At 50.9% G+C, this 27,920-nt stretch overlaps 1 long non-coding RNA gene across 4 annotated transcripts; it reads left to right on the forward strand.

Moving 5' to 3' along the window:
* Positions 1 to 20: 20 nt before the first annotated feature.
* Positions 21 to 26,994, forward strand: LOC123798401 (uncharacterized). Of its 4 annotated transcripts, none has more exons than XR_015728013.1 (5): positions 21 to 7,755; positions 8,962 to 9,062; positions 17,285 to 17,447; positions 17,862 to 24,833; positions 25,198 to 26,994. It is a non-coding gene; the product is annotated as an uncharacterized LOC123798401 (long non-coding RNA). The 4 variants fall into 4 exon arrangements; XR_015728011.1 differs by having other exon boundaries at positions 17,862 to 22,074; positions 24,319 to 26,994; XR_015728012.1 differs by having other exon boundaries at positions 17,862 to 18,214; positions 21,970 to 26,994.
* The last annotated feature ends 926 nt before the right edge of the window (positions 26,995 to 27,920 follow it).

The following is a 27,920-nucleotide window of genomic DNA, read 5'->3' on the forward strand; positions in this document are numbered from 1 at the left end:
TTCCCCTCGCGCCTCGGGGTCTCCTCGCTCCAAGGTTCCCGAAGTCCTGCGCCCGAAGGACAAACTAAACTTCGCTTGAGTAATGGGGGAGGGGGGTGCAGATACACAATCCCTGCCCTATCTCGCTATCGGGAGAGGAGAGGGCTCATAAGGACGCCCCAATTCGGGAGCGCCCTTGAGTCTGGGGAGCGCCGCAGTCGGTTCGCGCGAAGTGGGCACCAATCTTTCGAGTAGAGTTTCGGGTGCTCCGGACCCTTACCGCTCTCCCCCAAATGACTCTTCTGTTTTAGCTTCGTTGGTCTTTGGTCTTTTTTTCCCCCTTTTAATTCTAAATCTTTTGTGTGTGTGGGTGGGAGGGGGGAATGTTTCTGTTTTCCTCCTGGTGACTTTTTTTCTTGGTATAACGTCTCCCTTCTTTCTTTATTCTCGTTCGCCCTTTCTTCACCTTTTCTCTTCTCCCTCTTATTTCTCCTCTCTTCTGCCCTCGCTTGGTCCCTGACACACGCACACGCACACACACTCCCTCTCCACCTCGCTCTCCCTTTCTCCCCAGGTCCTGTTGGTTACAGTAGATTTTGATAAAAAGACAAACGAAGCTATCAGTGGGGCTGATGTTGAAGAATGAAGATAATAATGTTTCCATAGGTGGTGCTTCAAATGCCATTATTTCTCACTTAATATTTAAAGAGATCCCTCGGCAAAGATGGATCTGCGTGCTCCTGGGGTGCGAGTCGCTCGCTTCCCCCAGACCCCCAGGAAAGTGTACAGTAGCACGTGCCAATCGCGCACCCCCCCCCACCTTGCAAACTGTGGTCCTCGCACACACCAGCCCGCACTATCCCAGGTACGCTAACGTGCCCCTACATATGCACTTGCACACCCTTTCTCCGAATGTGCCTGCATTTGGAGCCGCCCGCGTCCGTCTCTAACACTCTTGGCTTCTTGAAAGTCCGGGCCTCCGGGTCACCGCGTGCTGCCAAGAACCGAGCCGAGCTGGCGATCCCGCAAACCCTTCTTCCCGGTGCGCGCCGCGTGCGCCACGGGAAGCTCCCGGAATAGCTTCACACGTGTTCGTTACTTGCTGTATGTGTTATTAAGATTGAGGGGGGAAAAAAAGCCTTCCCTCCCCCCAAAACACCAAAACAAACAACCAAACGAAATGCACACGCAAAAGCAGCGTCGCGATGTTTAATTAAAAATGGGCGAGCAGAGACTAATTAATTGGGGGGATCCAAACTTTAATAACTTTTTTCGTTCTTTTGCGTCCTCGACGGCGTAGAGGCGGGCGTCTCGCTCTGTGCGCAGCGTCCCCCGCTAATTTCTTGTTTGTTTTCTTTCCCTCTGTGGCCGGGAGAGAGGAGAGGGGAGGTGGAGGAGGGGGGATGGGAGGAGGGGGATGGTCGGAATGGCGGGGAGAGGAGAATTGGTCTTTATTGTTGATGGCAATACATCAATTACGGGCCATTGTCTGGGGCCCAAGTTCCGTGGTTCGCTGACGCGGGCGCTGCGATGTCAGGGCGCGGGTGAGGCTTCGCGTGCCGCGAGGCAAAGAAATAATTAAATTAATAAAAACGGAGACAGCGTGGGGGTTGCTTTTTACTTTTGAGCGGGTCGAAAGGAGGCAGCGAGTGCGAGCGAGGTGCCACAGCTGAATCCTGTCCCCACGCCTTGCTCACCCCAGTGACCTGCGCGCTCTATAGGGGGTCGCGCCGTCCCGGCCTAGGGTGGGGCAGCTGCTGGGGGAGCAGGGCTACCGCGGCTCCGACTTGCCGTTTCCACCAGAGGGCCTGGCACTTTAGGGGCTGATCTCCGCGAGGGAATGGGGGTGGCCCGAAGTGAGGCTGCTGCTGCGCCAGGGTCGTGACCTCGTGGGCCAACAAGAACCGCACCCGGGGGTGCTTGCCGAGTTGTGCAAACTCACAAATGGGGCTTGATGGCTGTGTTTCTCCTAATGCGTCTCGTCGGTTTTCCCAAGACCTAGAGCGCCTTGTTGGGTTGGCGGACCGAAGGGCTGTGCCCCCAAGGCCGCGGGCCACAACTGAGTCCCCAGCGAACGGGTTTCCGAGCCTCTCCGCTTCATCCCAGATCCTGGGAAAGGGAGAGGGTATTGGGCCTCCCCTTTCCAAGGCCTGGCTCTCCCACCTGCAAAAATATCTCATGCTGGCCCAGTCTGACCCCAGGTTTGGGATGGAGCCTGGAATGAGGCCTGGCCTGGGCCCGGGACCTTCCTTCTCTTTCCGCCGGCGCTGGTTGGGCACCCTGGAACTGCAAGACGCCCCCACACGCCCTGGCCCAGCCCCTGCTTCCTCAGCCCCAGGCCCCAGGCCCCAGGCTCCGCGGGCCCCCGGCCAAGGCTAGGAGGGCAGTAGAAGAGGTTTCATTTTCTTGAGTCAAGCAAAAAAACGGCGAAAGGGCTGCAGGGGTGCCCCGGGGGTGGGGGATGAAGGCACATCGATGGTATCAACATTATTGATGGGGAAATGTTCAGGACAGGAGCCCGCGATCAGGTTCCCAGTCCCTCCTCTACCCGCAGGTGGGAGGGGACGGAGTGGGGTGACGGGGGTGGTGGTGATGATGGTGGTGATAGTGATGATGATGGTGGTGTGTGTGTGTTGGGATGGGGACGCCTGGACGCACCCGCATTAGCCACTCCTGGCGTTTACTTGTATTTTTCTGGTCTGAAAGTTTGGGAGTGGGGGGGGGGGGCAGGCAGAGAAAGGACCGGCGCGGGTAGTTACCCTAGCCCTTAGAACTCTTTGCTAGCGTCGGGGCTAGAGCGGTGGGAGGAGGGGGCAGAAAACCTGACCCAAAGCGAAGACCAAGTTTGGAAAACCCATCGTAGGCTCGGTTATTTTCCACGCCCCGGGCTTCGCTTCCCCGGGAGTTTCAGAAACTCCTTCCTTCCCCGAACTGCTGGCGCTCAAATCCTAGCCTCTCCTCCGCCACGGGAGAGGCTTCGAACCTGAGGCCTCGGGGAGCGGGCTCGGGTGGGGACCCCCGGTCCAGGCGGAGTCGAAGCGGTGCGCACTCGGCGCGCTCGCTCCCCAGCAGCTAAGTCCCCGCGGCGAAAAGGCGCACATTCAGGGGGACTCCCGCCGCCCACAGCCAGGGGCTATCTCCAGACCGGCGCCGGGTGCCGCGCGGGGACCAGGCGCCCCGGCGCCGGCTCCGGCGGGAAAGTTGGCGGTGGCGAGCGAAGGGCGGGCTTGGTAACCGCCCGCACGCCTCCCAGCCAGAGGTCCCGTGCAGCCTGGCGGCGGCCAACTTCATCCTCCTTCTCTCGCAGGGCCATCCCCACGGCAGCATTTAGAAACTGACTTCGCTGGCGACCGCAAGTGCCTGCGATTGCTGCTTTCCGTCCACATGAAGCGTCTTGCACTTAAATTCACTGCGCCCCGCATGCAACAGTGCCTCGCTAAGGGGTCTCTGGGTATAAAATTCCTCCCAAAGGAAATGTCTCGAGGTACAGAAAGTGGAAAAGACTAATCGAATTTATAAAAAGAAAACCTTTGCTTCCTTTTGGTTAAAATCCCATTGCGGTTTTTCTCAGCGTGAAAAAAAATTATCATCATGCAATAGAGTGTAGCTAATTCCTGGAACCTAGTAGCAGGGTGTTCCAAAGCCCAGCAGGGCTCCCAGATTCTCATCTTTGGGCTCAAGAGGTAGGACCTTTGGATCCGGTGAAAAATGATGAGTTCTTATGTCATCTGCTGGGAATGGGTGTGAGATGGTGGAGCCCTGGGCTCTGTGCATTTGGGGGTGTGCCTGTGTGTGTGGGGGGGTCTGCCAGGAAACTCATTTTCATTCATATAGGAGATCCTCTCAAATGACCTCCCAGTGGGAACTCCTAGATCAACTCATTGAGCAAATCTCTTAGAACAAACTTAAAAAAACAAACCGTATACTCTGCCACTTTTCTGTAGCACAATGTCCCTCTTCAAAGAACAGAACAATTTCCAAAGAGCCGTGCATCTTGGTTTTATGAAAAGCTTGTGTGACTGGAGATCTTGCCTGGGGATGACCGTGTTCATGGAGAAAAGCACCTTTTGGTTTCTGTTTGAGACATCCGTGGCCAACTCTGGTTTCAGAACTGTCCTGGGGGTCGTGGCTCTTGTCTGCCCAGTGCCCTTGTGAGCAAGGCCTGTCACTCACATTACTGGGAATTTACAAACCCCACAAATGTCAGCTTGCACAGGGGATATTTCTCTGGGTTTCTCTGTGAGGGAAAGAGGTGTTTCTTCTCCGAGTTTGCAGTTTGAGTCAGAGTGGTAGCTTCACGTCATTCCCCACAACCAACTTCAATTCCTTTATCGAGTGCAGTTTTTTTTGGCGCCTTGTGTGTAAGGAGTGAAAAGGGGTGGGGCGGAGGAGGCAAGTGGATAGCCCACCCAGCTCTTCTTCTTTCCCCTTTTCCAGTTCGATGAAGTTTCTTAATTACTGAACCATAATTTCTTTCTCTGGGTTTTCATCCTTCTCTCTCCGGCCACAGCAACAATATGGTTCTCTCCGACTTAATCCCCGGTTTAAGGTGGGGTTTTAAATTTAAGAGACTCCCGTTTCCCAATTCCAAATCTGTGTCTCCCTGCTTTCTTGTGCCTTCCCCAAACAGGAGCAATTATCTCTTAAATCATAATCCCCAAACCATCAACACCTGCACACTAAGGTCGGAAACTAGCTCCAACTTTTTCTCCCCCTTCCCATTTATAATTCTCATTCTGTCCTGGCCTCTGCTCTCTCATCCCGAGTCCCCTCCCCAGCCCAGACTCTGACCTATTTTGTAGTAAAACCCAGTCCCCGAGAAGCCTTGCCCAGAACCTTTGCTCAGGCCCTTACAGATGCAACTTTTGCTTAGAGCTTGGCCCCGGACTCGGGGCGGCCTTCGCCCAACGACAGAAGACAGGAAGATGGTAGCGAGAATCTCTCTCCTTCTCCCGGGAGAGTTGGGGTGCAGCCCTCATTTTCCAGGTTTGTTTGTATTTTCTCTTTCTTTCCGGGACCCCACAGCACCTCCTGTTTGGGAGAGTAGTGCTGAGAAAGCTGGCCTTTTATCCCAGCCTCCTTGACAGTGTCTCTTCTGCTGGTCTCAAGTGACTGTCCCTGGTCAGCTTTAGTCACGCGCCCTACCTGGGCACTGGAGTCAGGCTCTGGGAATTTACCTCCTGGCTGTCATTGAACCGCATCCTGGGAACACGGTCCTAGTTGTATGCCCGTGAAGTGGGTAGTAGCCTTGGTCAGATTAATATCCCTAGACTCCCGTTTTTCTGCTGCATGCAAGGTGTCTCATGGAGAGGAGGCACAGTGCTTCGGAGGGGCCAGCAAGGGGTCAACTCTGCCTCCTCCAAGCAGCGTGCCCCGCATATACCTCCAGCAGCTCCTTCTTCTGTTCCGGGGAGATAATAATAGTCCTTATTTCATAGAGCTCTTGAGGGTTAAAAGAGTTAATATGTATGAGGAGTTTAGAATAGTGGCTGGCATATAATTAGCATAATATAAGTGTTAACTATTATTGTTACCGCCCCACAGGTTGTTAGGCTCCAGTGCTGCAGGTTGGTTAAAAGATCGTTCCCCATTCACTCACCCATCCCTCTATTCATGTCCTCATTCACCCTGCAGAGTAACATGCTAGGCATGGGGGAGACCACGGGAACACTGGGATTCCTTTCCTGGCTTATGGGCAATTGATCAAAGAGTTTATTTCCTGGGCGAGTATTATTGCCTGGCTCAGTGTTGGGGGTGAGTGGAACAGCGTAGGCGCAAGGGTAAACGCAGTGTTTGATGTCAGGGCATTTCTAACTTTTTTTTTTTTTTTTTTTAGTTTTTATTTTTTTTCCTAACATTTTAACAGGAAGTCCCGAGTAATACAGAAAATTGAAACTAGAGCAGGTTGTGCATGAACCCAAGCCTAACTGTGCATGTGGGCCAGGGACAGATCATCTGCCTGCTTCTAGAAGGTTCCTGAGCACTGGTGACACGCAAGTAGCCTGTTGCTTAGGTGCCAGCCTGTATTCACTTCGTTGTTTTATCTGGCTCACATATGTGTGTTTTGATTGTATGGACTCCTCTGAATGGAGCAGAAAACAAAACACAACAATAAAACAGGTGCTGTTTTTCTTTGGGCCCCTTGAAAGGTATAAACCACTCGCAGTGTTTACTTAGGCCTCCTGTTGCTGGCTTTTTTGCTTTCCATTTTTGTCAGATTATAAAAATTGAGCACGGTCGTAATAACAGAGCACTCTGGAGCCAAAATCCAGTGGTTGGGGTGGGAATGCTATCAGCCTGTCCTGCCCTCCCAGGTGTGTGTCTGTCGGGTCCGGATGCAAGCCCTCTAGCGGCTGCCGTGCCCACCTTGTGACTGGTGTTATGACCACGTTGTGATTAAAGGTAATTTCACATTTACCGTGGGAATGCGGCGTGCTCTTGGGAACACCCCTCAGCTCTGCTTTGAGATGAAAACGCTTTGTATGGTTAAGATCTAGAGAAAGAAAGAAAGTCTGAGCAAAAAAATTCCCCTGAGCGGTGGCTTCGTTCTGCAAAATGGGAGACAGTCATGCATTTTCAGGATCCTGATGGCAGCTTTGGGAAGCATCGGATGGCCAATGTCGCTTAGGACGGTCACAGATGTCAGTGAGTGGAGGGCGAGGTTTCTTTTTTCTCTGGTGTGGAGGGAACAGACTCGATTTAATCTGTCACTTGATGTCCTTCTCCTCAAAAATAGTGCCTGGGGGCCCTCGGGGGCTTTATTTAGAAGCTCTCAGGAGCTTGGCAGTATGTAAATTATGCGTGAGTGTCCTTCAGAGTCCCCAGTGGTCACAATCAGGGATTTAAACATGATTTAGCATTTCAGATGATTTGTAGGAGTGCTGGAGCCAGCCGGCAGTGGGGAGAGCCCAGGCTGGTTTTCTCACCAGTGCGTTAAATAGGTTTCCAAGTCTCGGCCGCTCCTTCCGTTCTCTTCCTGGCCTCTGAGTTGATCTATGAGTAGCTCCCAGTGTTGGTGGGTGGCCGCCCAAATGTCATTACTATATCAAGGAGTTCTGAGATGTTTCAAAATAAAAGGTCCTATAACTTTAAAAACACAACTCAGTCTACAGTGTGACCCTTTGCCTGCTCATTCATTCATTCATTCATTCAACCAACTTTTATTGAGCACCTACTATATGCCAGTCGGTATTTTAGGCGCAAAGGATATAATTGTAAAAAGATGGAGAGGGTCTCTTTGGTTTTCTGGGGTTCACATTCTAATGAAGGGGATAGGCATTAAAAAAAAAAAGAATAAATACGGAGAATGGCAAGTCCTTTAGAGAACATAACACTGTGTGATCTGATGGAGAATGACTGGGAGGAGGCACAGGGAGGAAGGGGAGGGGGATCAGGAAGGTCTCCAGGGAAGCGACCTTCACGCTAAGGTGAGAATGAGGGGAGGGTGTCAGCCATGCCACAATGTGGGGACACGAGCAATCTGGGCCAAGGAAAGAGCAATCGCAAAGATCCTGAGAAGGGAGGGACTCAGAAAAATGTGCTCCTTCTTCTTCGTTTTCCGCTTCTCCTTGTTATTCTTCTTTCAGGAGGATTTGAGGAATGAAATATCCTTTTTTTTAATTGTTTTTTTTAGTCAAATGGATTAAACGAATTGTGGAATAGCCATACAGTGGAATACTACTCAGCCAGGAAAAGGAATTCAATGCTGATATTTGCGGTGATCTGGACGAATCTCAAAATTATGCTAAGTGAAAGAAAGCAGAAACAAAAGCACACGTACGACATCATTCCATTTATATTGTGTTCTAGAAAATGCAAACCAATCTATGGTGACAGAGAGCAAATTGTGGTTTAATGGTTGCCTGGGGACAGAAGGGGAGGGAAGGAGAGGTTGTGGAGGGGTCCAGGGAAACTCGTGGGGGTAATAGATATGTTTGCTATCTTGATTGTAGTGATGGTTTCGCAGTGACATGCACATTTCAAAACAGATCCAATGGTATACCTCACATGCGTGCGGTTCAGTATACCTTAATCATAGCTCCACAACGTTGAAAAATTAGGTACCTCACTTTGGAAAACATTGGAAATGGATGTTAGAGATAAGAAATTTAAAGAGAAAATGGAAGTTGCCACTGTCCTATTTAAACACTTGAACCCTAGAAGTTCTTTGGGCCTTGGTCGCATTTGATCTGGGAACAAGTATTGCCTTGGGTGGGACCAGGGTTGGCATTGAGCCATCTATCTTGACCCTGGAAGAAGCATCAAGTTTTCCTTGTGTTTTTGAGTAGTAGTGACTTTTTCTACTATTCTACCCAGAAGCAAAAAGTCCTTTGAACGCCAGGTGCTAATCTAGTCTTGGAATTAGAGGCCCTATGGGTGTTGAGTGAGAAAGTTCCAGCCCCCAGCAGCTGGTGCACCCAGATGGAGTTCAGGGTCTGAAGCTGGACCAACACTGTTCACACTGACTTACAGTTTACTGATTGGAGGATTAGTTTGAAAGGCCATAGACCAGTTGTCATCTGAAGGACCATCTTTAATGAAGAACAAGGTTTTTCCCCAATCTGTCATGGACTGACGCTTTTGAAAATATAGTGCTAGAAAATATGAAAACATATTACTAGAAAAAATTCTGAGAAAAAAATGGAATAGAAAACAGAATCGCCCAAAATATGAGCTCAAAATTGTATCGCAGATTCAGCAAACATAGATTATTCTGGCAAACTGTCAGAAACTGTAGTTTCTTTTTTTTTTTTTTCCAGATTTTATTTATTTATTTGATAGAGAGAGAGCACAGGCAGGGTGAGGGGTAGAGGGAGAGGGAGAAGCAGACTCCCCACCGAGCGCAGGGCCTGATGCAGGGCTTGATCCCATGACCCTGAGATGATGGCTTGCATGGAAATCAAGAGTCGGAGGCTCAACTGACTGACCCACCCAGGCTCCCTGTCAAAGTGGTTTCTAAGTGCTTGCTCTCCATTTCTCTAGTTACGGTGTGGCAGACTGACAGTAAACCAGACCAAGCCCTGGCCCACGGACCACAGTTTGAGTAGCCTGGGGCAGCTCAGAATCTCGCAGCCACAAGGCAGGTAATGGTATATAACGTATTTGTTCTTCTCAGTGCTCATGGAAGCTAGATGGGACCCAGGGCTGCCAGAGCCCCCCAGGGCCAGTTGCCTCTGTTCACAAGGAGCTTGTTCATTTTATCACATGGGGACGCACAGATGTCACAGTTGTCTATGTGGAAAAAGCTAGGAAGTACCGTAGACCAGCAGTTCTCATACTTCGGGGAGCAGAACGATTGGGGGCAGGGTGGCAAGGGTCTGTGAAAAAAACCCACACTTGTGAACTGCAGCTCCAAAGATTCTAATTCAGTACCTGCACAGCACGGGCATTGATATTTTTATCAATACCCTCGTTGTGCCATAGTCGACTTTGATGTGTTTGTTCCAGAGATCTCATTTTGAGAAGCGTCTTGCAGACACAGTGGCGATGGGTCAGTGGTGGGGATTTCTCTATCAGCACGAGCTCACATCTCTCCACAAGCTAAATCGAGGACCAGAACTTAAACTGAGAGATGCTTCCATCACAGTTCTTAGCTTCAGCAAGAGACACTTTAATTTCAACAGAGAAATAACCTTTTAAGGGACTTAGGGTGCTCACAGATTCCTTAGGAGGGCAAGGGAATGAGGCTCAGCCATCTAGCTTTGGTCTCTGGGGAAGCTCCTGAGGACACAGGACTCTTGGCTCTGGAAGCCATCCCACTGCTGACCCCGCAGAAGCTTCTGGGCATTGGCTGTAGGTCCCACTCCCATGACATCTTCAGCAGCCTGGATACAGGCCTGGGCTCCCGAGTCAACATGTTGGGTGAGGCATTTGTTGGCTGTTTTGTAGCTGCAAGGGAGGCTGGGAACATAGATGGCTGGCATTTCTAGCTGCTGTCTCAGAGAAGTCTAAGGCTCATGGGGTGGGGAGTTCCCTGAGCTGGGAGAACCAGAAGAATGTCAGGTGGCTCTGTGGCTGTACAGCCCCACCCCCCATCTGAGACGTTCACGGTGATCTTTTTATTTTTCTGAGCATCACAGAAGGCCCACAGGATACAGGCCAAGGATGGCAGCAAGCTTACTTCAAGTGTCTAAGTCAGCTACTGCCCTTCGGTTGAGCTCCAGCCTCTGCATTTGGATGGGGCTCTGCCTCCTTTGTATGCCTAGCAGTTCAGCCCAATGTGTTGGAGAATCCCTGAGAAGTCATCAGTCACCATCAGCCCTTAGCCACCCCCCTGGAAGGCTCTCAGAGCAAAGGGAGGGAGAAGAGAGCTGCCGTTTGTTACATACTTGCCAGGACTCAGGCTTGGGGCTGAGCACAGTACCCACATTAATTAGCCTCATGAATCCCCCCAGGAACTCTGTAAAGCAGTGTCTACGTTTCCCATTTTACAGATGAGAAAACTGAGGCTCTGGAGTAATTGCCCTAGAATCACAGAGCTTTGGGGCTGCTGGGGGCCTATAAACCAGGTCTCGTGATAGCTTTATGAGAAAACAAAACTAAACCTAATGGAACTAAGTGATAACAACAGCAACAAAAAAGTTTCCAAGTTTTAGGAAGGCCAGGTGAGGAGGGGACTTGGGGCAGGAGTTTGGAGTCTGCTGCATGGACACAATCTGGACCTCCGTTTCAATTTCAGATGACAGGAAGATACAGTTTGAGGGAGCGGATTCATTAAAATCCCCAGAGCTGTGGTTGCTTTGTATTTTTTTATGGATGGTCTTTAAATGCCTTTGGTTTAGAACTGATGGAGCTGATGGAGAGCTTTGAGCAAAAAATTCACCCCCGTGAATTAAACTGTCTCTGATTCCAGATGCGCTCATGACGGAAGCCGGCAGTCGGGCTGCGTGACCACTCCCCCCCCCTCCCCAATCCTGCCATTAGTATGATTCAGTAGTTAAGACAGGCAGAAGCTTCTGTTTCTTCTTCTTGCCCTGATGATTGCAGTTGAAAACTAGTACAGGGGTAGAAGAAAGAGCCAGGGTTGAGGAAAAGATGTTGGAATCAAAACCCTTGCCCTGGTTATTAGTAGCAGGATTTTCCCCCAGTTTCTTAAGCTGGTGGGGCTTCATTATCTTTCTATGTAAATCAGGTGACTTCCTCTGTATAGTCACCGCTCTGGGGGGGATGCGGGGGTTTGGGAAGAGGCCCTGACTGTTGGTGCCACAAAGGCAGGACACGTGGTAGGAGTTCAGTAAATACTGGTTGAATGAATGGATGTAGGGAGAGCTGGGCTCTTGCCGTGCACCTGTGCCTGGGCTAAAATACAGACAGAGGTGGGGCGCCTGGGTGGCTCAGTGGGGTAAGCGTCTTCCTTTGGCTCAGGTCATGATCTCAGGGTCCTGGGTTCTAGTCCCGCATGGGCTCCCTGCTCAGCCCTCTGCCCCTCCCCCCTGCTTGTGCATGCGCTCTCTCTCGCTCTCAAATAAATAAACAAAATCTTAAAAAAAAAAAAAAAGAAATGGAATGCTGACAGATGCCAGCAGGCTGGTACTCTTGTCCCAGAGTAGCGTCTCAAACGTTACTGCCTGAGAACTAACTCGGGGATCTTGTGAGCATGTGGATTCTGAATTGGAAGGTCAGGAGTGGGGCCTGAGATTGCAGATTTCTCCCAAGCTCCCGGACGATGCCGATGTTGCCAGTCATGGACCGCTCTGTGTAGTGAGAGTGTAAAGGAGGGGTCAGCAAATATAAAAGTCCTGCAAGGTGGGTGTCGGGTGATGGGAAGGGGCCCCTCTGGGGCCAGTGATCTTCCGAGAGGAGCACAGCTCAGTTCCCCAGCTCCTCCTGTGTCCAGAAATGTTCCCCGTCAGGCACCGTGTCTGTGAAGAACAAAAAAGCTCATGCCCTTTTGCTCCTGCAAGCGATGAGTGAGGCCTGGCCATGGTATCTCATGTTTGCCATATTTGGGGAAAATGTGGCTCTGGCTGCCCGCTACTCTGAGTCACCAGCGCGTGGCACTAGCGTTAATAACCACTAATCCTTGTTAGACATGGTGTGTGTCGAGCAGCTGGCACATGCCTGGCACGTACTAGGCACTCCAGAAAAGGTGGCTGGTAGAAGGATGGTGATTGTTTGATGAAATCCTCTCTCATCTCCCTTGAGTTCTCTTGTGGCTTGATGACATGGGTATTAGTTGTGCAGGCTCTGGAATGTTCATCTCCAGATCCTGGAGACGTCAGGCATCTGGGCTGATTCCCCGCTCTGCACCTTTGCCAGAAGCAGTGTCTCCTCCTGGGGGCAAGGAGGACAAATGTCCCCCTCAGGGACATTTGACAATGGCTGGAGACATTTTTGGTTGTCATGCCTGGGGTGCGTACCTGGCACCTGGTGGACAGAGACACAGATGCTGCTGGACAGATGCACAGGACAGTCTCTGTGATAAATAGTTACAGGGCCCAAGCTCTCATGGTGCTGAGGTTGAGGGAGCCCTAGTTCGAAGAGTGCCTCCGCCACCTGGGACTATACGATAGGTTTCTAGGCTGACCGTGGAGTGGAAAAAAATCTCCTTGTGTGATTTTCCTCACCTTCAAGGCCAACAGGCTCTTAGTGCTGTGGGTTCGAACCAAGGCCAGCAGGAGCTTCCCTGGCGTCCCACATCCTATCCCTCTGCCTTGTACAGGAAGGGTGCTGTGGGTCCGGTGATGTGGTTTTCCCACTCGTGTGGAGCGCGGAAGGGAGCAAAGGGCCCCGGTGGGTGTGTGTCCATGCCAGCTACTGCAGAACTAGACGTTTGAGCTCTTTGGCCACTGCCCGCCTCTGTCTGGCCGAGATCAGCAAGAGAAGCCTGTGGGGGGGGAGGAAGCAGAACGCTCACAGCCACCTTGGCGGCAACAACCAGACTTGGCTTTTCCCCGCCGAAGACAGAAGAAGAAGAGGAAGGAAAAAAGCATGCTAGACAACTCGTTTGGCAGAAGAATGCCTTTTCCTCTCCAAAAGACGAGGAACGCCTAACGAGGTGCGGCTTCCCTGGAGTAATTGAATTTGGAATGCTTCTCATCAGGGCGCGGGTCTCGGCAACACCTCCCCTCCAGCCAGGAGCTGCCCCCCACCCTCCAGCAGCCATCCCCTGACACAGCACACGGGAATAAAATGGACGGGGGGACCCTTGGGGATGGCCCAGCCAGCGTGCCGGGGAACCCGGGAAGAGCTGTTGTCGAGCACAAGGAAATGTTGATTGGAAAGTGGGAGGGCAGGTGCCAGGGCCTGGAAATGGTTTCTTTGCTGCAAGCCTGTGCAGGGGATGTTTATCAAAGAGGCGGAGACAGGCCCCACAATGGGACAGGCCTTGATTCTGTCTCTGGACGCCTTTGACTGCTGGTGATAGCTGCCATCCGTGTCTCGCTTGAGAAATGACCACACGGCAGGTACGTCTGGCCACGCGGCATATCGATCGGCTGGGTCCCACCTCCCTGGAGTGAGGGAAGAGAAGTGACAAAGTCGGGGACTGCCACACCGCCCGGCAATGTGGTGCTGGGGGCTGCGGCTGCCCCCATGGTGACAGCGTACCTGACAGTCCCTACGGCGTCTCCCCTCCCATCGCCATTCTGCGCCCCCCAGCAGAGACAAGCCGGATCCGCGTGCACAGTGACCTTTCAGAAAGATACCTGCCTCTTCGGATTTGTTTTCTTCAGCAAAGTGGTGTGGCCGTGATTCATTTTTCCTCCATTGACAGGTTGGGCCTGAAAGCAATTGATCTGGGGCAGAACACCTGCGAATCCCATTCATAAATCATCTTTTTTCGGGCCCCCACCCCCACCCAGGACTGGGGTGTGAGGGGAGATTGACATGCCTGAAGCCTGCAGGCCAAACTCACAGAGAAGTGTGTGCACCCAGCCCTCTGACTTTGCACGTCGGACTGAAAGGCCCTGATCAATATATTGCCATAAGCACCGAGGGGGCATTTTTATGGCTTGTGCAGAAGAGTTGATAACGTGGAAGAGACAGGATACGCCACCAACCCCAACCAGGGTGTAAAACCCATCTTCCGAGTAAGAATGTGATGACACTTCAGCAAAAGTTCTGTCTGTGGCTGTTTAGCCAGCAGAGAAAGGTTTGGTGAGAATAAGGCCGGCTGAAATGAGTCAGAACCTGTGAGCGTGTGTGTTGGTGGGGGGAGAGGGGCTTTCCTGGCAATCTGGCTGACGTACAGCCTAGTGGTGAAGGGCTAGGCCAAGCCCCTCAATTTCGGTACGTCTCAGTCTGTTAGCAACAGTAATAGTACCTGGCCTCATAGGTTGTTGGAAGGAGCCGAAGGACTAATGCGTGTAAAACGTAGAGCCCGCCCCCAGGGTTTCATGACGGGTCCACAAGTGTTAGGAGGAGGAAGAAGACGCTGTTGGCGGTGGTGATATTGATGGCCGTGATCACTTGGTATCTGGAATGTACCAGATTACAAAGTACAGTCACATGGTGGCATCTGACTCATACTCCCGTTGGGTAAGAAGCCGGTTCAACCACTTCAAAGCGTGCTTGCTGGTAAAGAGCCAGGCAGAGCAGCCACGGAACCGTGGCCTTGGGATGACTGAACTCCAGCTCTGGTCTTGACTTCTGCCCTCGAGTCCTGCCCCTTCGCTGCCCTGACTTCTTCACGCTGTCTGTTGGCCGTGTGTCCCGAGACCGTGAAGCGGTTTCCACGTTACCGCCAGCAAACCCTGGTGAAGGAGAACGTGTTGCCAAAATCGTTGTTCAACACTCTTGTGTACTTGGTGTTGGCCTTTGGAGGGTCTGGCCCTTCATTCCGTTGTGTGCATCAAGTGTTGCCAATTCATGGTGAATATGGCAAGCGGGAGACCCCAAGCAGCCAGATTGCTCCGTGTGGAGGGAAAGTTGCCAATTCGGCAACTAGGACTCTGTGTACCCTTTTTGGTCAATTAAAACCTTGTGTTTAACTCAGATCATCCCTTACTGGGGCCATCTGAGTTCGTAATAATCTCAACAGCTACATGCGCCGAGCCAGGCATTCACTGAAACGGTTTACAAGTGCAATCTCAGTTATAGGCTTCACTGCGGACTTACAAAGAGGGCCCTTTTATATGGCAGCGTTCTTGGCTGCAAGCAACCGAGGCCGACTTGCTCTTCCAGGAGGACAGAGTTTATGGGAAGGGGACTGGGGCTTCCAGAGTGGTTGGGAGGCTGGAACACAGGGTTGTGGAAAGGGGCTGGGACCCAGGGAGCCCAAGAGGGTCAGGCAGCAAGGGAGGGCTATTCCTTGTGCCGGCTCTCCCAACCAATCAACCTGACCTCCTGTCCCCTCCATGCCCCAGAGTCACTCAATCTGGATATGCTGGGCTTACATGGAGATCTGCCATGTGGCTGCCTGGCTGGCTCAGTTAGGAGAGCGTGTGACCCTCGATCTCGGGGTCTTGAGTTCTGGCCCCACACTGGGCGTCGAGTTTACCTGCCATTTGGCTGGGTCAGGGCAGGAGTGAAAGATCTACCACTGGGGGATCCCCCGAAGGAGTTTTGAACATGGGGTGGGGGCTGGATTGTACATGGCCCAAGGTGGCAAATAACTGCTCCACGCACATTAATGGCCCCATTGTACAGATGCAAAGACTGAGGCTCCGAGGGTTGGGCAAACTGCCCAGTTTATATAGGCATCAAGTGGCAGAGCTGGGATTTGCACTCAGAATTCTCATACTCCAGGTGCTAAGCTTCTAACCACCCAGTGGCTCTGCCTTTCCTGAGGGACTTCCTTTCATGGGTTGGGATGAGCTCAGACCTGCTGATTAACACGATACTCGACTCAGACTGATCTACCAGTAAGGAAATTTGCTCGCTCCCATTCCGAGAGTTGGTTAATCCAGGGCCTTCGTCATGGCATCAGGGACCCGTACCGGTCTCTTTGTAAGGCTGGGTCCCCTTGTGGCAATCACGGGCATGGGGGCTCCTTGCTTCCTTGTTCGTGTCCCATTGAGGGAAGTGAGAGCACACTCTCATAGCCTCTTTCTCCAAAGGACACGAAACAAGTCTCTCAGAAGCCTCTGGCCAACCTCTCCTGGAGCCTCATTGACCAGAAGTGGGTCACGTGACGACTATTAAAACACCTGCTTCGGTGTGATTAACCTCAGAGCTGTCCCTGGAGGTGGAGTCAAACCCTAAACTCCATGGCCTTTCCGAGATGACAGAAGGGAGAAACAGCTATTACGGAGTGGACCATGGTCCACTCAAGGGAATTATAATGCACTTGAATATCCAGGAATACGTTTAAGTTTAACCGACCTTTTATTTATAACAAGGACCCAGGCTAGTGAATGTGTTTCCTATACTGATAACCTGTGGTCCAGTTTATCCCTTTCTCTAGTTAATAAGTGCTTTTACTACATAGCAGCTGCATAAAAAGAATGAAGATACACTATTTGTTCGTTGTGTTTGCCAAACTGGACTTTACAATCTGACCAATCTGTGGCAGAAACGCATCTCTTACAGGCATTCTGCCCTGGGGCTTTGCTAACCCACCTCCCGTTACCTCTCCATTGCATTTCATCTTTCAATGTTGTTTTAAAAACATAGCTTGCCCCCTAATAGGGTTACTGGTACCATCCGTGGTGACTCTCAGTTTGGGGTAAGGGTGAGGGGAGGGCAGAGAAGAGACTTCACCAAACGCATGACGTTTCCCGAGGGGAGAGACTTCTCAGAGCAGCCTGGTAGCATCAGACGGCATGCTATGTGTTGCCAGCAGCAGAAAGTCAAGCTGCCCCTCAATAAGGCAGAAGGGGACCAACTAGACCCTGGAGTATCTCAGAAAAGATGCAGTGGGACTTCGGGAACCAATGGAATGAGGGGCTCACATGGCCTCAGAACATTCCATTTCTTGTTCTGCTTCTCACAAAGGATGTGCTCCATCCTATCCACTTGTGGACTGGCTTTTTCCACTTCTGAGACTCTTCTGGAAAGAAATGGGGCTGCCTAGAATGGTGCATACCTCACTCCAAAACATCAGATGCTCTTTTTCAGGGTTCATTTCGAGGATCCCCGTAAGGCCTCTCATTGGTTCAGTGTGGCCAAGCGCCCCGGCCAGTCACCTGGGGTCAGGAGCCACATTGTGCCTATAGAGTGACTCCCTATGGGGAGGGGGGTAGTTCGGAGAAGGGAAGTCCTGGGAGCACGGTCCCATGGATTCCATCATAAGCATCTTGTGCCATGACGGGAGGGCAGCAGGAGAGAGGGAAGAGAATTTCCCTCGTGAGTCTGGGGACTTGGCTCTGCCTGGAGTTTTCCAAGCAGACTAAAGGTGTCTGTGATCTCATCTCTTCCTCTTGAGGACGCTCCAGAAGCTGCTGGATCTTTCAGGAAATGGTGGTTAACAGAGCTGGACACAGGGATAGAGCAGAGTCCCTGCCCTCAAGAAGACTACAGACTGGCCAGGGAGACAGGTGTGCACACAGTGGAGAAGGCTTCACGGGGACTCCTGAGAACGACAGCTGGTACGTTCACCCTACATCATGACAGTTTCCTATGCACGGGCTTCTGGGAAGTCTCTGCGGTGCTCCAGTGAGGGAACGGCGTCTCCTCCATTCCAGGCTGAATCAGAGAAGTGCCAAAGAGAGGTGCAAGCTGGCTGCTGGTGAGAGGGGAGAGGGTTGGGGGGGCTGGGGAAGGCATCACCCACGTGGCCTGCACCACGGAGCTGTGCCACGATGACCCAGGAGATGGGAAGAAAGTTAGATGAGAGGAGGCAGGGTGGGACGTCAGCTCCCTCTGAATGGCTTTGCAGTCTTCTCGGTGCTTCTGTCCCTGGCCTGGGCTCTGACAACCCAATGTGCTCCCTGTAACATGATCTAAGTCATAGCGATTAAACCTGACTTGCCGCTAAATTTCGGCAACTGCTGTCCTTCCAGGTGCTCTGTGGATTTCCAGCTAGACAGTCTTACTCATGTCCACGGTGACAACCGGTCTAGGAGACTCGGTCAGAGCAGGCTGAACCGACCAAGACAGTGCAAATTCCAGAGACGGCTGCCCTTCCCCAGAGAAGCCCTCCTGTTCCCACCAGGCTGGCCTGTCCCTGAATGGGGATGAGACACGCTATTGTAACTGATGTCAGGACCAGCCAGGAGCGAGAAGTAAGGACTTAGCCCCGATTTCCCATGGGGATCCGGAACCAGTGCAGCTAATAGGAGAAGAAGGGCCGAATGACAGAGGAACCTCTCAACAGGCGTGTGTGGAAAACCATCTGAGCCCCAGCACGAGACAGGTGAGTGGGTTTACGTCTTATGGACTGAATGGTGGTCGACCTTCTGCAGAATAGCAGCGTGGCTGCGGAGATGGCCCAGAGCAGGAAAACGGGGTTTCCGCAGCCAGAGTGCTCCTGGGCACGGGAACCAGGGCCACAAGGGACAGCATGATCCCGGGCTCTGGGCCCAAGTGCGACACAGTATTTTCGAAGGTTTGGTAGGATGAATCAAGGCCAAGGTGAGGCGATGAATAAACCCTATCCCCTGTTCCAGACAGATTTTCTTTCTTGTTTTGTTTTTCATTCAGGTATTTGCAGATTTATTTATTTTTAGGGATGTCCAAGATTTCCAGCAGAGTTGATTCGAACCTTGAAGGGTAATGATTTCTCTTCTAAAGAAAGGTCCTACATTTCTAAGTTGGGGGCTTTCCAACTTCTTAAAATTTGACCTACGCTCTCACTCTTTTGTTAAATGTGGTCCACTCTTAAAAAAATACATTTTATATCAGGATCTAATACACACGAACATACTGAAACAAGAGTTTCAAAAAACAAAAGTTTCCCATAATATGGGTGGTACATTCTTAACACGGTGCTTCTCCTAGCGTGGTCTCAGACCAGCAACATCAGCACCTTCTGGGAACTTACTGGATGCAGATTCTCGGGCCCTGCCCCAGATATGCTCTATCAGAAGTTCTTGGGAGTAACTGGGTGGCTCAGTGAGTTAAGCATCTGACTCTTGATTTTGGCTCAGATCATGATCTCAGAGTTGTGGGATCGAGCCCCGCGTCAGGCTCCGTACTGGGCATGGATTCTCTCTCTCCCTCTCCTTCTGTCTCTCCCCCATCTCCATCTCCTCTCTCGGAAAAAAAAAAAATTATTGGCGTTTTACCAAGACTTCCAAGTGATTCTGATACTCTCTAAAGTTTGAGAACCATTGCATGATATAAACTATGCTATTTTAACCTATTAATTTAAAAACCCTTATTTTTAAGCCACAAGTTTGGCGGTAGCTTAAAGGCTACCTAAAACAAAACAAAACCTTTGGGGCTCTGCATGGGCTCCCACCTGCTTCCCTTTCCAAACTTATCTCATACCATCTGCCCTCGACCACCTTGCTCTAGCCAGCCCACCTCCTTTCCGGTTCTCAAACAGCCCTTTCTAGAAAGCTCCTGAACCTCCGCCATGTTGTACGCTTGCTGGAAGCCTCTCCCCTCAGTTTTGCAGGGCTGGCTCGGGCCTGCCCTCTCTAAATTGGTCTCAGGAGGTCTGTTTCCTTTTTGTCAGAGCCCTTCGCACAATGGACACTTGTCTGCCTCCAGTTATCTAAGCCCTGTAGAACAATGCCTAGCATATAGCAGGACTTCGGTAAATATTTGTTGGGGGAAAGAATGAATTAATGAATACCTTTCAACCAGATGTACCTGGGAACACATCGTCATCACATGGGGAGTATCTTCAGTCCACAGAACTCTGCCTCCTTCTGGGGATGGCCCTTTTGCAGATGATATTGAGAATACCTTCTCCTGATTCCTGGCCTCTCCAGTTCACCACCACGCTGCAGGAGCAATATTTAAATCAGGGAAATGGAGAGGGAGTGACACCAGACTTGAAGTGAGGGCCACAAGGTTAAAGACAGAATTCAAGGCGCCTGGCCGTTTGACCTTGGGCAAGTCACCGAGTGCCATTAGGCTCAGTGCAAATGGGGTCAAAAAAACCTGCTTATAGAGTTGCCAAGAATGAAATAGGATAGGACTTATGAACATGCCAAGTATTACGAAGGACTTACAAGCTTAACACCTAAGCTATTGACCCATAAGTCACATTCGTAGCATAGAGACACAAGCCCCGCAAGGAAGTCTCCAGAGCGTGAGCGTGCACGCCCGGGGTGGGAGCAGGCAAAGAGGAAAACACTCCAAGTCCTCTGAAAGGAGTCCCTGAGCCTCAGGGTCTAAAAGAAGGCTTTGTGGATTTGCATAAGGATTTGCATATCCTTTGCAAGTCATTCCAGGCAGATGGGACTACATCAGGGTCCAGAATACTCTTGCACTCCTTCCTGCCACCATCCTTGGCCTGTCCACCTTCCCGGCTCCCTGCTGGAGCCCAGCCTGGAAAACAGCCTGGGTGGGGCTTCCCCTGGGGGCTCCCACTGCCGTCCCCTCCTTCCAGAAGCTTGTATGGGGGCGACTCCAGGCTTCAGGAGCACGCCCGGGCCACGCTGCCTGATGGATGGCAGCCCTTAAGCGTGACTGAGCTTTCACAGTTGAAACCATTAAAGGTTATTCTCCTTTTAATTCTTTGTGGTTGTTCTCACTCCTTCCTTAGAGAAACCTCTGATTTTCACTTGCGAGACGCTTGGCTGCGCTTGTCATACTCTAAAAGGTGATTTCGGTTCTCCGATGCCAGGGAACCTTTTCTGCTAATCAAAACACAGCTGCAGAGGCCCGTGTGATCTGCTAATGGGCACCCCAACTCTGGGGTATGTCTATCTGTACCTGGGAAAATAGATATAATTAGGATAACGGATATCATATATATATGCAAATGCAGCAGGTAGAAATGACTAGCAGCGAGACAGGGCTTGAGTTTGCCAAATGCCATCAGACCAGCTGCACGGCTTAACCAGAGCGGCACCCGCAGAACCACGCCCTCCCCAGAACCAGCTCTGGCACCTCCCTGCATTCCCCGTTCCCCCCTACCCTGCAGCCCTCCTGCAAATTATGTGTCTTTTTTAATATAAAAATAGATCCCCATAGTTTTCTTAAAAGGCTCTTTTTTTAAAAAAAAAAAAAAGATTTGTTTGTTTATTTGAGAGAAAGAGAGCAAGAGAGCATGGAGGGGAGGGGCAGAGGGAGTGGGAGAGAGAGAATCTGGAGCCCAGGTGCCCCGTCTCGGGACTCCAGGCGGGGCCCGACCTCACGACTTGGAGATCATGCCCTGAGCCGAAATCAAGAGTCGCTGCTTAACTGACTGAGCCACCCAGGCGCCCCTTAAAAGGCTCTCTCAGTAGTCCCCGATCTTTTGAGGCCACCGGGATCCCAGCATTGGAGAAAAAGAGGGACAAGAAGAGAGATCCTCTCCAGTGTCTGGCCTTTAATAAGACGTCTGTCCCCAGAGTGGTCGCATACTATGGCCAAAGAGACACGTCATGACTAAACCAAGCTGCCTTTTGCAAAAAGGCCCGCTTCATTAGGAGGGCCTGGGAGTCCCGTTACTTAGCTCTCTGTGCCTTGGGCTCATCTCCCGAAAACGGGCAAAGTAACAGCACGTACGTCAAGGGCCCAGCGAGCCGTGAGCATCGGATACTGTTCTCCTCTCCGGTGGGTGGGTGGGAGGTTGAAAGCAATGTCCTCACTCCACAGTATCACTCCATGGGCGTGCTCTTGAATAAACCACTTCACCTCTCTCAGCCTTAGTTCCTTCATCTGTAAAATGGGCCAATTGCCGACTTCCCTGGGCGGCAGGGAGGGTCGCAGAGACAGTGGACGGATGCCACGATGTGGTAGGACAGAAAAGAGCAGAAGCTAGCTATGTATGTGGGGTAAGAGTATCTTCTGGGAGCCCCGAGCCTGCTGTGATGGGGGGAGTCTCCTTTGTGAAGCTCTGGGTCTGATAGGGGTTGAAGAGGTCCATCCAGTCTAGCCAGCCGCTAGAGAGCTGGACAGGCACTCAGCGAGGGCATCTAAACTGCTCGCAAACGGTGAGGGTCTGCCTGTGGACCCCTCTCTTTCACTTCTGTACACCCTGTGCCTAACACAGTGCCCCATGCATCGTAGATGCTCCCAAAATGTGTGTTGCTCGCTGAATTACATCCTACACTTAATTCACCGCTCTACGGACGGGGCGAGAACGCGCCCAGAGTCTTGGACCCTCTACCAAAGGTGAGGACAACCCTTGCAGGGTGCATGCGGACTTCGGGGTCAGAACCACACTCAGATCCCAGTTCTGCCGCATCCTGGCGGTGACTTTGAACTTGAGCTTAGGAAAACTCGTTGAACTTCACTTTGCCTCATCTGTAAAATGGGGATAAACAGATGACCTGCTTTGGAAGGTCATTGCGCAGATTCCTTCACCTTGTACATGTCGGCGCCTGGCGTGTGTCTAAAAGGAAGGGCAGCGGCACCGAAGGGAGTCTCCTTCCTCCCTCCCCTCTACCCTCCTTGCCCTCCTTTGCACACAGATCCCAGGAGATCTGGCACCCGGTCCTGTCCCAAGCCAAGCGCCAGAAGCGAACCCAGTGCTCTATCTCACCATGGCGTTGCCGTTTCTTATTCTACTGAAGGCATCAATATTTGTTCAATCGTATAAGTCTTAAATAAGCGTCTAAACGACATATTACAGATGATGAAAGTCATTTCCGCGCAGAAGATTATCTCACATGATCATGTTTCCATCGTTATCTGGGGCCTCTGTAGTTGGCAAATCTCCACAGCTACTTAAATGATAACATTAGTCCTAATACCGTGTAAAATGACTAGTTCCTCAGGGTAGGTTTATTTTTAATAGTGTATGTCAGCAGCAAAGAGCCTGAAAGACCCCAGAGGAAAAAGCACCGCTCGCGCTCTCGCCGAAGCGATGATATGAATATATTTAATATCTATATTAAAAACCTTTTAGGCGCCATGGTGGTATTGAACTGGATAGTTAGGCATTGCAGGCAAAATCCTTGGCTGTTTATAGGGCGTGATGCAGTGTGCATTACAGAAACCACTGGAGCTTGTTCAAAGTCAAATTTGGGCTTCAAAAATCTTTGACAGACATTTGACCCCAGTAGTAAAATACCCCGAAACACAAGCTGGGAGAACAAAACCACTTCCTTTCTTTGTGTGTGAAGTCTGTTGATAAGTTTGCTGCACTATTAAAATGTTTAATCACTTGCCTCCAGCAAGAGCAACCTTGCATCTGAAGTTGCAATTTATTAGAGTGCCCAGAACATAACTTGCTATACACCCAAAAGATGGTCAGGGGATCCTTAGAGGGAAAATAAAAGCACAATTTGAAATCAGGCATATAGTCACCGATGAATGCGTTGAAAACGAAACAAAGATGATTTTGGAGTTGATGTCAGGGGACTTAATATAAAATTGGCGCCAATTTCCTCTCCCAGGTGCACAGGGTTAAGTGAGAGCATGGCCATAGGTCTGGCCTAAACTGTCCCCAGTCTAATGGCCCTGGGACAGTGGCTGGAAGGGGGGCCAGGGAGTGGAGAAGGGACAGCAGGGGATGGGGCTGCTTCCAAGAAGGGGCATCCTCTCTGCTTCAAGCTGTGATCAGAGAAGTCTAGCTGAGAAGAGCAACGGACAGATAGATGCCTGGTTTCAGCGGATTGTTACCCTCCCCGTCCCTTCCCTCTGGTCTTTGGAGGGATGGAGCTCACTCCCACCTTCCAGATTTAATCTAGGGCAGAATGAACGCTGGGGCGGTGCCTCTGAGGCTGTGAAGGTGACTGAGGGGCCCAATACCGTGGACCTCACTCTTGGAGGAAGGGGCCTGGAGGCCTCTGAGAGGCCCACAAACAGTTAAGTTCTTCTGGTAACCGGTCACCCGGGACTGCGCCTGGGAGGGCACCTATAGATAACGAGACAACTGGGAGTGCTCAGGTCACCAGTCCCTAAAACCGGATGTATAGGGGCGCCTGGGTGGCTCAGTCGGTTAAGAGTCTGCCTTCGGCTCAGGTCCTGATCCCAGAGTCCTGGAATCGAGCTCCCCGTCCAGCCTACTCTGTGGGGAGCCTGCTTCTCCCTCTCCCTCTGACTCCCTCCCTTGCTCTCTGTCTCTCATGAATCAATACATAAAATCTTAAAAAAAAAAAAAAAAAACCCTAGATGTATAAAGGTACAAGAAATTTCCTATCTATCCATCTGAATCCTTGGCCATACAAATAGCTAAAATTCCTCTTAAAAATTTGATAATTGGATCCTAAACCAGGTTATGAGGAATAACAGGTGTTCTGGCAGAAAAGGGTACCAGAGCTCAATATACTCGGGCAAAGTATATTTTGAAGAGTCACGAGGCATATCAGCGGCTCTGATGTGTTCTCAAGGGAAAAGCATGTGAACAGAAGTGATTTCATTCTGCTTCACTGTTTCCCACCATGATTAGACTGGGAATTCCTTTCTTCACAGAATGTCTGTCACCATTTCGCCTTTGTGAAACGCAGTTTAAGAGTCACTTTGTGGTGGGCAGAGCTCTAAAAACGCCCCCAGCCCCTTTCCAAGATTCTCCTCTTGGGATTCTTCAATCCAACCCGAATGCAAGGACTGCTGGGAAGAGACTCTGCAGGTGGAATTTAAGTCCTAAGTACATTGAGCTTATGATAGGGAGACTATCTGGGTGGGCCTCACCCAATCAGTTGAACCCTTGATTGAAAGAATGACGAAGGCTTGTGGAAGTCCCCTCACTGGCTTTGAAGGCAAACGGGCCACATGGGAAGGAGTGTGGACAGAAGGGGAAGCAGAGGGCAGCCCCCGCTGTCAGCCTGCAGAGAGGTGGGACCCCCACGCCTCCTGTCACACACAACGGGATGGTGCCAACAGCCCGAAGGAGCTCGGAAGCGGATTCTTCCAGAGCCCCCAGAGAAGAGTCCAGCTTGGCTGACACCTTGATTCTGGCCTCGTGAGATCCTGCGTCGGGAACCCAGGTGAGCCCTCCGATATCTGACCCACAACACTGAGAGGTAAGTGACAAATCTAGCCACTAGGTTTGTGTTACTCCGTTACACAGCGATAAAACCCAGTAACTGTTGATTCAGAGAAATCAGAGCAGAAATACTTGTGGTGCACTCGTCCTTACCCCGTGACATTTCTAAGGTGTTCTGTACATAGCCAAGCACCTTCCTCTAATCGGGGTGGGCAGGCAAGCTGTCTCCATGTTTACAGGTGAGGAACACGGAGGGGCTTGCCCAACACACTAAGCCAGCACGCGGAGGCAAGGCCGCGTGGATGGGGCTTGTCCTGTGATTTAGGGTGAAGAAGTTTCTTTTACTCTCTCTTGCTTTCAAATAGGAAAACGAGCATTGCAAGAGACACCGCAAGGAGGAGCTCGGAAAGGAGCGTGAAGACAATTCAGAGGACACATCAGGCAAAGGATTGCCCTACATCATTAGAGAGCCCCCCTCTTTCATCTCTGTGTCTGACCAGAAAAGCTTGTTAGAGAAAGGACTCACCGCTGAGAGCCAGTGACAATGTGTGGGGGCAGGGTGGGGAAGCGGACCGCTGGGAAGCTTTCTTTGGGTGACTAAGGGCAAAGACACACAGGCCTGTAATATCAAGAAGAGCAATGTCTGCAGGCTGACCTCCCAGATGGCTGGTTTGCAGAGGTGGGGCTGGCCCCATAATTAATCTGCTTTCTTGGCCACAGCTAGCATTCCTACCTGGGCAGCCGCGCCCCTTAAAGGGGTCCCTCACTTATCATCATGGAGCAGACAAGTCATCCAGGACCAGCCCCCATAGGCACAAGTGGACACGGAGGTCCGGAAAAAGGATGAGACTTTGACAAGGTCCCACGGGCCCTGACTTTCCATTCCAGGATTCCCCAACACACACACACACACACACACACACACACACACACACACACACGCACACACACACGCACACTATACTTAGCTATAGTCTCATGGCATTTCTTCATGCTGGTTACTCAGAACTTCCTGACGAACCAGAGCTCCTTACCAAGCAAATTTAGCGTGTGTGTGTGTGTTTTGTGTCCAGCATGAGTCAGAATTCTGTGTTTACTATTGTCCTAATAATAATAAAGTCTAACACTGATGGAATACAGACCCAGTGCTGGACACTGTCTGAAAGTCTGCGGGTTAACTCACTTCTCAGAGCAAGCCCATGAGATCCTGGGGAAGCCAGCCCGGTTCTTAACAAATGTTTCTGCCCAGAGGCAGGTCGACGTTTTGCAGGGCCTGAAGCTGATACAATTTTGCAGGTCGTTTGGAAGGGAAAAAAAAGTTACTAATATAAAATTAGGTACAGGGTCTTGGAAGGATCCCAAGGAAGAGAGGAGCTCCGAAGCATTACAGTAAATCTGCCTCGGTTTCCCTCTTTCTCCTTGGCACAGGTGAGCGTTGCCTGTTCCCACCCCCCGTGAGGTTAGCAAGGCCACCTGACTCACTGGGCAGTGGAATGTGAGTAAACTCATGTATGTCACTTCCAAGAGGAAGTTTCAAGACTCAGAGAATGATTCCCCACTTTTCTCCCCCATCCTCGAGTTCACCTTCTCTGCAGTGATGGTAGAAGCGTGTGCTAAGATGGAACGTCCTCTGCCTGGGGACTCAGAGTCATTAAAATGATTAGAGTGTCTCCTCCTCTCACCCTGCCCGGTGTCAACCCACAGTAGACACGGAGGGCTGAAGTGAGAAATGAGCTTTTGTTATACGAATTGACCAAGATTTTGGAGATTAAGTGTTTTGTTTGTTAACCACGGTCAGCCTTGTAGAACCTAACTGATACAGGTAGTTGTATGATCATTGTTCCCATTTTCCAGATGACAAATCGAGGCACAGAGAGGTCTAGTAACTTGCTCAAGGTCACACAGCTAGTTAGTGGTAGCCCTGGGATGAAGTGTCCTAGTTTCCCAGTGGTACCGGGGAAGGGTGAGGCTTTCTTAACTGAAGATATTGTCCCATCTAGGAATGCTACTCAGCTCCTGCTGACGGCTGTAAAAGAGGACTGTGGGTCAATTGTTGCCAGATCTTCTGATTTTTTGAAAGAGACGCCATAAATCCAGAGTTTCAATGTGAAATCCTGAATGTATTAGATAAGCAACTCATTGAAGTCTTTTTTTTTTTTTTTTTTGAACCCTGTGAGGTCAAGACATCAGGGAGCTTGATTTGGTTCACCAGTTTGAGATCCTACACCATCCAACCTCTCATGAAGGAACAAGCAAACAAAAACAACTGGAGATTCAGGCTGGGAGCGAGAATGTGCTTGGTGACAGGGCTGTAACAGGCAGCAATCCGAGAAGGCTTCAAGGAGGCGGGAGCACTCGGCAAGAAGGGTTGCGGTCAGATGTCCAGTGCGTCGGGAGGAGAGGTCTCATGCGGCAAGATGACTGAAGTTGGAGGTGCTCCTGGGCGTGGAGGGTAACGTACGGTTTCTAGCATTCAATCGCACAGAACACGTGTTGTCAGACTCACATTTTTATAGGAGGCTGTCATCCTCACATGCAAATACTCCTCGAAGAAACACTAATTGTTCCTTATGATGCATATCTGGAAGCTTGGCTGGCACTCCGAACACGTGGGGTGAAGCAGGAGGCGGTGGGGTGTCACTCAGCCAAAGGGACAAGGGGCTATCACGGAGCAAGGCTTCCCAGTGACTGGAGATTGCCTTGGACCCCAAGGAAGCCGCTCCCTGATGAGGCCAAAGTATTTACGTCCAACTTGTCTCTTCTTCGGCTGTTTGTCTGCGGGGCTCGGCTTACTCCTGGGGGGTGGGGCAATGAAGAGTTAAGACGGTTGTGTCCCTGTACCTCTTTAACGCTAAGGGAAGTCATGGTCAGATGAGACTCGTGAGTGTCCACGAGCATCTGACCTCTTGTATTCACCCAGAGGTTTCCAAAGCATAGAGGGAAACACGAAATGCCATAAGAATAAAAGGGCTCGGGGCACCTGGCTGGCTCAGTCAGCAGAGCGTGCGACTCTTCATCTCTGGGTCATGAATTTGAGCCCCACGTTGGGCGTAGAGATTACTTAAAAAATTAAAAAAAAAAAGAATAA

Source organism: Ursus americanus, chromosome 21 (assembly GCF_024610735.1).
Source record: "Ursus americanus isolate L20-20 chromosome 21, mUrsAme1.1.p, whole genome shotgun sequence".
In the NCBI taxonomy this organism is placed as follows: Eukaryota; Metazoa; Chordata; class Mammalia; order Carnivora; family Ursidae; genus Ursus; species Ursus americanus.